At 49.5% G+C, this 8,798-nt stretch overlaps 1 pseudogene; it reads left to right on the forward strand.

The window, feature by feature from the left end:
• Positions 1-1,681: 1,681 nt before the first annotated feature.
• Positions 1,682-2,647, forward strand: LOC122477735 (annotated as a pseudogene).
• The last annotated feature ends 6,151 nt before the right edge of the window (positions 2,648-8,798 follow it).

An 8,798-nucleotide genomic window follows, 5' to 3' on the forward strand; every position in this document is an offset into this window, starting at 1 on the left:
TTCACAATTCCCCATTCTCTCTCAAAATGTTATTTTCATTCTGCTAATTCTCCACTAGTCCATTTCTCTTCCACACCCAGCTCCCACACACGATCGCCCCTTGTCTCCTGCAGTCGCCCCTCAATTTCTTTTTATTCTGATAATTCTCCATTCACATTTCTTCTGCCCATCTCTCACCATTCTTTCCCATAAATTTTCTTCTTTCCCACAAGTCCCTGCCATTCCCACAAGTCCCTGTATTTTATTTACTTATTTTTTTAGCATTTTATTTATTTTTTGAGAGACAGAGAGAGACAGAGCATGAGCGGGGGAAGGGCAGAGAGAGAGAGAGAGAGAGGGAGTCACAGAATCCGAAGCAGGCTCCAGGCTCTGAGCTGTCAGCCCAGAGCCCGACGCGGGGCTCGAACTCACGAACCATGAGATCATGACCTGAGCTGAAGTTGGACACCTAACCAGCTGAGCCACCCAGGCACCCCAAGTCCCTGGATTTTAATTCCCGTGCTCTCCCACAATTCCCCATCCTTCCCACAGTTATATGCAGTTCCCACAATTTTCTCTGTGATTCCCAGTATTCTAATTTCCATCTCTTAATTCTGCAGTCTTTTTCAGAATTTGAAAAAATGTTTATTTTTTTTAAACGTTTATTCTTGAGAGAGAAAGAGAGAGCGAGCCAGCGCACAGGCAGGGAAGGGGCAGAGAGAGAGAGGGAGGGAGACACAGAATCTGAAGCAGGCTCCTGGGGCCCGAACCCACAGACTCTGAGATCACGACCTGAGCCAACGTCTGACACTTAACCTACTGAGCCACCCAGGTGCATCTCAGAATGTATTTTCATTCTGATAAATCCCCACTCTGCCATTTCTCTTCTTCACAGAGCTTTCCAGTCTTTCCCACAATTCCCCTTCTTTCCCACTAGTCTTTGCTTCTCCCACAATATCCTTTCCTTTCGTAAGGATATTCCTTCCTTTGCTCTCCAAGTCCCCGTCCTTCCTACACTGAGACGCCACTCTCCTGTTGCTTCCTTTTCTCCCACAATTCTCTTTACAATTCCGAGTAATCCAATTTCCATCTTTAACTTTGCATTTTCTCTCACGGTTCCCTTTGCTCTGATAATCGTCCGTTTTCTTTCACAGTTCTCCTCTACCCCCAACTCTCCGTTTGTTCCCACAGTTCCCTGTCTCCCCACCCCCCAATTCTACATCCACCCCATAGTTGCGTGCAGCCCATAATTCTCCAGTCCCTCCCCCAATTCTGTCTTTACAGTTCTCGGGATTGGAATTCCCTGGTTAACGATGCAGCCTACCCACAGTTGCCCCTTCATGCTGTTCTGTCAAGGAAAGGAGCTTGTGCCAGAAGGGAAGCCATTTACTTCATCAAGAAAGTTGCTGTGAAAAAGGAAGTCATGCCCCCTGAGCACTGCTGAGAAACATGTCAGATTTGCTTTCTAGTACAAGCTTCTTATCCTGGTTTGGGCTAGTAACTAACGGTTCCTGGCCCTTGAGTAACTCTGCCCTTTACTTAGAGTCTAGGTCCCGTTGCATACAGGAACAGTTGCTGAGTCCGTAAGGAGAGAAAGGAATTAATGAATTTTGAAAAAGACTCATTCGATAGTGCTTAGGGAACATTGGTAACATGCCGGGCCCTGTGTTAAGTGTTGGGAATACAAAAGTGAGCACCCCGGATGAAGTCCCTGCTTGAGGGCCAGGGCCCTCAATCATGGCACAGGACATCTACCTGCTTGCTCAGAAATGTCTCATCCCTGACCACGGCCACCTTCGTGGAGCTCAGTACCAAAGCTAAGGTGTCTCTTGCGGGTCTGCGCACCTGGAAGTCTCCCCGAGGCAAAGTCAAGGAGCCGGTGAAGGTGGCCGCTGATGTAGGCACAGTCTAGGTGAGGCTAGCCTATCTGTGTCTATCAAGAGGAAGAATGAGGTGGGAGAAGCCATCCAAGAGAAGGTTGTCAAGCAAGAGGAACTCTTCATCACTGGCAAGTGAGGACCCACCTTCTTTGAGAGAATCCTAGCAAAAGAGGCCCGTCAGAAGACTTCGAAGGATCTGACACAGAACTGTTTGGACGTCTGTTTCATTCACTGGTCACCGGGATTGCAGCCTGGGAAGGACTTTTTCTCCAAAGACAATAAGGCAGTGGCCTCACCAGTAAATTAACGTTCTTGGGAGCCTGGGGGACCGTGGAGGAGCTGGTAGATGAGGGGCTGGTGAGAGCCTGTGCAGTCTTCCACCATTTCCAGATCAAAAGGCTCTTGAACAAACCCGGACTGAAATAGAAGCAAATACCCCACACGAGAAAAAATGGATCTAATACTGCCATTCCAAGGGCATCCCCGTTACAACTGACAGCCTTCTGGGCTCTCCTGAAGGACTCTGGGCCAAGTCCAAGGACTTTTCGCTTCTGGAGGGTCCCAAGACCAAGGTGATTGATGCAGAGCCCAAAAAACCCACAGCCCAGGGTCTGATTCAGTTCCCCATCCAGGGGAAGAGGGTTGGAATCCCCAAGTCTGCGACAGTGGCATGCATTGTTGAGGACATCAAGGCTTTTGACTTTAAACTGAGTAATGATGAGATGGTGACCATACCTAACTCAGTAGAACTGGAGGGCCAAGCACTGTGGATTCTAGCTCTCACTTAGAGGATTTATCCCTTTAGTGCAGACTTATTGAAGCTGAATCTCTTGATAAGATTACCTGGGAGGTGCTCTCTCTTGACTTGACTGCAGTGTAACTCTCTCTACCCGAGTCCCCTTTTAGCCAAGCCGATCTGCAATCCCAGTGACCCTGGCCTTGCTGTAGGCCAGAATCTAGGCACGGTTGTGTCTAGGTCAGTACGGTTAGCTAGGAGCAGATTATCACAGGGAGATCGAACTGATAAACAAATTACCATCTTTTTTTCTTTTTTTCAATCATTTGATCCGATCACTGGGGAACACCGTAAGGATTTGAGGATTAAAAAAAAAATAAAAGACGAATAATGGCACAAAAAATAAGTCCCTCCTCTTGTGGAATTTATGTCTCAGTAAACAAATTGCTCGACTTTTGCACAATCCAACACAGAATTTCCAAGTGCGAGAAACGCCGTGAAGAAAATGAAGCAGGTGGCGTGGCAGAGATGGAGGGGTGGTGACGCTACCCAAGGTGGGGTGTGGGGAAGCCAGGTTGGAGCCCCCGGGAGCTTGTCAGAAAGGCAGAATCGCAGCCTCGCACCCCCAGCCCCTTGAACCACGGAGTCGCAAGTCTGCATTGTAACAGATGGGCCTGCACGGTACAGATTGAGAGCTTTGGATACAGCCTCAGATGTGGTCATCTGGAAAGACTTCTCCAAGGAGGTGACATCTGAGCTGGAACCTGAATGGTGCGAAGGACCCAGCCAAGTAAAGATGAGGACAGAGCGTAGTCCCGACCGTGGGATCGGCAAAGGAAAGCCTTCTGCGATGAGGACGAGCAGAGGAAGGTCCGTGGGGCCTGCAGAAAGGGTGGCCTGAATGAATGAAGACAGCAACCCCCGCCCCTTACAGTTCAGGATTTCTTACTCACCAGGACCCGCCCTCTCTGTCACATCTGTATCGAGGGCCAGGTTATCATTCTGTTTAATATTTTCAACATTAGGGGCACCTGGGTGGCTCAGTCGGTCAAGCGTCCGACTTCAGCTTGGGTTACGATCCCACGGTTCGTGATTTCGAGCCCCGCATCAGGCTCCAAGCTGACAGCGCGGGGCCTGCTTGGGATTCTCTCTCTGCCCCTCCCCCACTTGCATTCTGTGTCCCAAAATAAATAAAAAAAATTCAACATTATAAAAACTTCAGAGGATAGATCAATAAATGATCATTTGAGTCTTTCCTCGAACTCTTAAAAAAAATTGACTCCCTTGACCATTCAAAGAATGCTCTAAAATGGTGGATGATGGTGTCTTCATTTGGATCAGTCCCCACGTCTTATCTGAACCCCAGTTCCGTGCTTCCACGTGTACCCAGGACGTCACTTGTTGAATGTTTCTCTTAACTTCCAGCTAAACCTGTTCGTGACTCGACTCTGCGTTTCTCCTACCAATGTGACCCTTTTTTAGCTGCTTGCTGTCTCCCCGTGGGAAGTTCATTGGCTCATTTATATCTGATATCAAATCTTACTGGGTTGTTTTTTCTTGGCTCCTTCGACCTTTTGCCTTCAATCCCTACTGCCAGAATCCTAAAGCCATCATCTTTCCAACAAGGTCTAGGTTCTCCATCCCCATAGATTCCAATCCCTGCTCTCCATTTCTAGGAACGAACAGGACACTTAAGGGTGAAAGGGTCTGTCCTTTACTCCAGAATTAAGATGCAGGAAGAATTAAAAAAAACAAAAAACAAAAAACACCACAGGTCTAAACTCAGGGTAGCACCTTCATAACATAGAAAGTATGGGCTGCCGTCAAAACCCATATTTTGGGGCGCCGGGGTGGCTCAGTCGGTGAAGCGTCCGAGTTCGGCTCACGTCATGACCTCACCATTCGTGGGTTCGAGCCCCGCGTCGGGCTCTGTGCTGACAGCTCGGAGCCTGGAACCTGCTTCAGATTCTGTGTCTCCCTCTCTCATTCTGCCCCTCCCCTGCTCACACTCTGTCTCTCTCTCTCTCTCTCTCTCTCTCTCTCTCTCAAAAATAAACATTAAAAACGTAAAAACCCATATTTTATTTCAAACGCCAGTCCAGTCTCCATCCGCTCCGAACTCCCAATAATAATAATAAAACACGTTTAGGCTCCCTAAAGTCTGGCACTGTAACCTTCGTGCCATCAGCTTTCTCTCCAAATAGAGATTCTGGCGACTTAAATGCCAGAGGCTCCTGGTAGCTGCTTTAGACTGATTTTGAATGGCAACATGTATAATGCTCAGAGGCTGAGCTTTGCAGAACCGCTAACTATATTCTTGGTGTCCTCTTCCACTGACCACAACGCGGGAGTCATTTTAATGGGACTTCCCTTTTTCTTCTACGAGAAGGGCAGAGCGGCTACTACAGTGACAGGCCTCCATTGGCTGAACGGTGGGAAAAGGCATTTTGACAGGAAATAAAACCCTCTGATCCCCGACGAGGCCCTCACGCTCAAAATGTTTATCACCCAGTTGAAGGTTGGGAGCTTGCACTTGGGATCGATCAATGGACATTTGGGCTCTTTCCATACTTTGGCTATGGTCAATAGGGCTGCTATAAACATGGGGTGCATGTGTCCCTTCGAAACAGCACACCTGTATCCCTCGGATAAATACCTAGTAGTGCCATTGCTGGGTCGTAGGGTCGTTGTACTTCTAATTTTTTGAGGAACCTCCACACTGTTTTCCAGAGAGGCTGCACCGGCTTGCATTCCCCCCAGCAGCGCAAGAAGGATCCTCTTTCTCCGCATCCTCGCCAACATCTGTTGCCGTGGCCCCGTGATTTAACTTCACAGGCGACTTAGGTCTCTCTCAACTCTCAATCCAAGCGTGAGAGACGCGTCCTAGCCGTGGACAACATAGTCTGGAGATCGCACATCAAGGTTGGTCTGCTAAGATGTGGAAATGTGCAATGACAGAAATGAACGTGTGTGAGTGTCGCTGGCTGGGCTCACTGGGGATCTTCCTTCTACGACAGGGATTGGCAAACTGTGGTCTATGGGCCACATCCTCTCCACGGTCTGTTTTTGTCCGTTCCGGGAGCTGAGAATGGCTTTTACATTTTTAAATGGTTGAAAAAACATCAAAAGAGTGTTTCTCAACACCCAAAAATTACGTGAAACTGAAATGTCAAGGTCCATAAATAAAGTTTTACTGGAACATGGCCACATTCGTGCATGTTTGTATCAACTATGACTGCTTTTGCTCCACCCCTGCAGGGTTGAGTAGTTAGGACAAAGACCACATGACCTGCAAACCCTAAATTATTTGTTCTTTGGCCCTTTGCGCACAAGTTTGCCAACCTCTACTCCATAGGACCATCTTTCCGTTACTCTTGTCTCTCTCCGAACTCCTGTGGCCAGAGCCCTGGGCCGTCTGCTCCTCAGAAGGTCCAAAAAGCATGTGCCTCTTGGTTACATTGTATAGATGTGCAGTAGCCTAGGTCTTAAGCAAAAGGAATTCTTTCTTTTTTTTTTTTAATGTTTGTTTATTTTGATAGACAGCATGTGCACGCGAGTAGTAGAGGGGCAGAGAGGGAGAGGGGGGATCCCAAGGTCCGCCTGGTCAATGCAGAGCCTGATGTGGGGCTCCACCTCACAAACCATGAGATCATGACCTGAGCTGAAATCAAGAATCAGAATCTTGCCCGACCGAGCCACCCGGGTGCCCCAAGAGTTCTTGAGGGTTCTACATATCCTAGGCCAGAGTAAGAGCTAGCGCTAGCCAGTGGTGAAGAGACCGAGCGTGGATGTTTGCCGGAGATGCTTAGAGTACCCCACTTCTCCCAGGACACTTGGCAGGGTGAGTGACTGGGGTGGGGTTAGGGCAGTCATGGAAGATCCGGGTTTGGAGGTTTCTGATGCTGTTCATCTTTAGGCACAGTCGGTAGCCTAGCTGAGCCCGTGGGTGATCAACAGAACCTCTCTGGGATCATCTGTATAATCGGGGGGCGGGGTCGAGCCACTGCCCTGGAAAGACCCGTGGGCAGCAGGCCGTGCAACTGTCCCCTTCCGAGTTGTGGTGTCAGGCAATACTGGTTGCGGAGCGGGGCCTGTCGGAGGATGTGTATATCTGCTTCGCGAGCCCGGGTGTGTCTAGATCGTCCAACTTTCAGAGAGAGCTTCGGTTTCCAAGTTACCAAAGCCCTCGGCCCCCTTGAATGGTCCAGTCCTGTCTGACCAGACCCCTTCCCGGTGCGTTGGAGTTGAGGAGGTGTGGAAGAGGTCCACGCACTCCCCCGTTCGTCGGGGTTGCGGATTGTCTCTCTGACTCATTTGAGCACAGCTTCGGGCTTCCCGCTTGCCTGCCACCTCTTGCCATGTGACTTTCAGATGGAACAGGAAGTTCCTTCCCTTCTCCCACATCTCTGACCCATCCGGACAACTCTGTCCCACCTGGGAGCAGACATCAGCAGCACTCCACGCACCTGCCCTCGGCCCCCTCGGCACCCTTTACATTTGGGGGCACGGTGCCTCCAGTGTGCGTGACCCTCTGAGAGCACCCGCATTTCTTTGTAGGCAGAGCCGCGAAGGGTTCTACTGCCGGCGGAATTTCCAGAACGGGGGTTTCCTCTCTGAAGACCATCGCGCTTGTTCACAGGTACTGTTTGTTCTTGGGGGGATGGCAGGAAGAAGGCGTGGGAGAAAATAAGAACATAAGACATGGAAGTATAATCCATTTGGATTAAAAAACAAAAGTTCATCTGTCAAGAGGAAATGAACACAGGTTACCCTGGGAAGAAAACCGTTGGTGTAGAGAAGTCTCCCCTCCTGCCCATGAATATGCCCCTCTCTCTGATAACCTGAAAAATAACTTCGTTTGTATTTACCAGGCTGCCAGGGTTTGATCCTGATTTCTTTGCTTTCCCGCGAGGTGACTTGGGGAAGGTTCTGGATCTCTTCAGACGTTCGCTTCCTAAGCAGGGAACATGGGGGATGCTAAGGGTTCTCCGGTGACAGGCTGGTCTGGTGATTAAACGCAAAGGTGTATGCCAAGTCTTTAGAGAGAGTTTGGCCCATAGTAGGAGCTCATATGGTGGTTCTTGTTCCCCTGCAGTTGTCTTTCTCCGTTCTTTTTTTTAAATAGGCTTCACACCCAGTGTGGGGCCTGACCTCAGGACCCTGAGATCGAAACCTGAGCTCAGATCAAGAGTCAGACGTCCCTCTTTCTCCTTTTTTAAACTTATTTACAGACCCACTTGCAACTTGACCGTCACTCTTTCGCAAACCGTAGCCCTTCTTGAACTCAGTGCTACGATAGTAAATGGAATCATCTCGGGGTCTTTTAGAGAAACACTGAAAGCCGGAAGCCACTGATCTATCTACCTCCAACCAATTGGATCAGAATCTCTAGAGATGAGTCCTAGGGTCTAACTCCTACTTTTGGGAGAGGCCGGCAGATGGTCCTAGTGGACGGGCAGGATCCAGGACCTGCTGTAACCATAAGCTGGATTCCTCTCCCAGAGCCCCCCGGAGCTGCACTAGAGAAGCCTTCAGGGGGCCTACCTGCCCAGCCCAATGGCCTTTTTCTCATCATCCTTGATCTCCTTGAATTTGTCCACATACTGGAACACTCCCTCGAAAGTTTCCCTTTCATTTTTATGTTCTCTCCTTCCCCGGTCTTTCCTACTCTGTCTTCTTCAGTACCCTCTTCCCCTCCTGCCCTCCCAGATGGGGCCTTGTGAACACCACTCTGACCTCTGCTGCGAGCCCGTGACTTGTGTCTCTAGCTGCCTGTTAGACACCCTGGCGGGCCCTTCGCTTTGGCCCATCTCGTGATCAGAACCTTGGCTTGGCCATTGATCAGCAGGGAGACTTTGGGCCAATCACTTAACCTCTCCATGCCTCAGATCCCTTCCCTGTACAATGGAGGTAACAACATTGAGTACTTCCTAGGGTTGCCAGGAGGAATGAGAATTAAGTTCGTTAATTCGAGTAAAGAGTTTAGACCGGTACCTGGCCCACGGTCGTCCCACAACTGGGATCTGCTTGTTGTATTATTCATGCTATGTTCATTGCTGTGCTTAACCACCTCCCAGTGCCCCACACCTCCCACCTCAGCACCACCGGCATTATCTGTGAGCCACACACACGGCAAGCTTACTGTGGCACAAACGTCCTTGAAAGCCGTGCGTTAATTCTCACCACCATCTTGGGAAGTCAGG

This window comes from Prionailurus bengalensis, chromosome X, assembly GCF_016509475.1.
Source record: "Prionailurus bengalensis isolate Pbe53 chromosome X, Fcat_Pben_1.1_paternal_pri, whole genome shotgun sequence".
Taxonomy (NCBI): domain Eukaryota; kingdom Metazoa; phylum Chordata; class Mammalia; order Carnivora; family Felidae; genus Prionailurus; species Prionailurus bengalensis.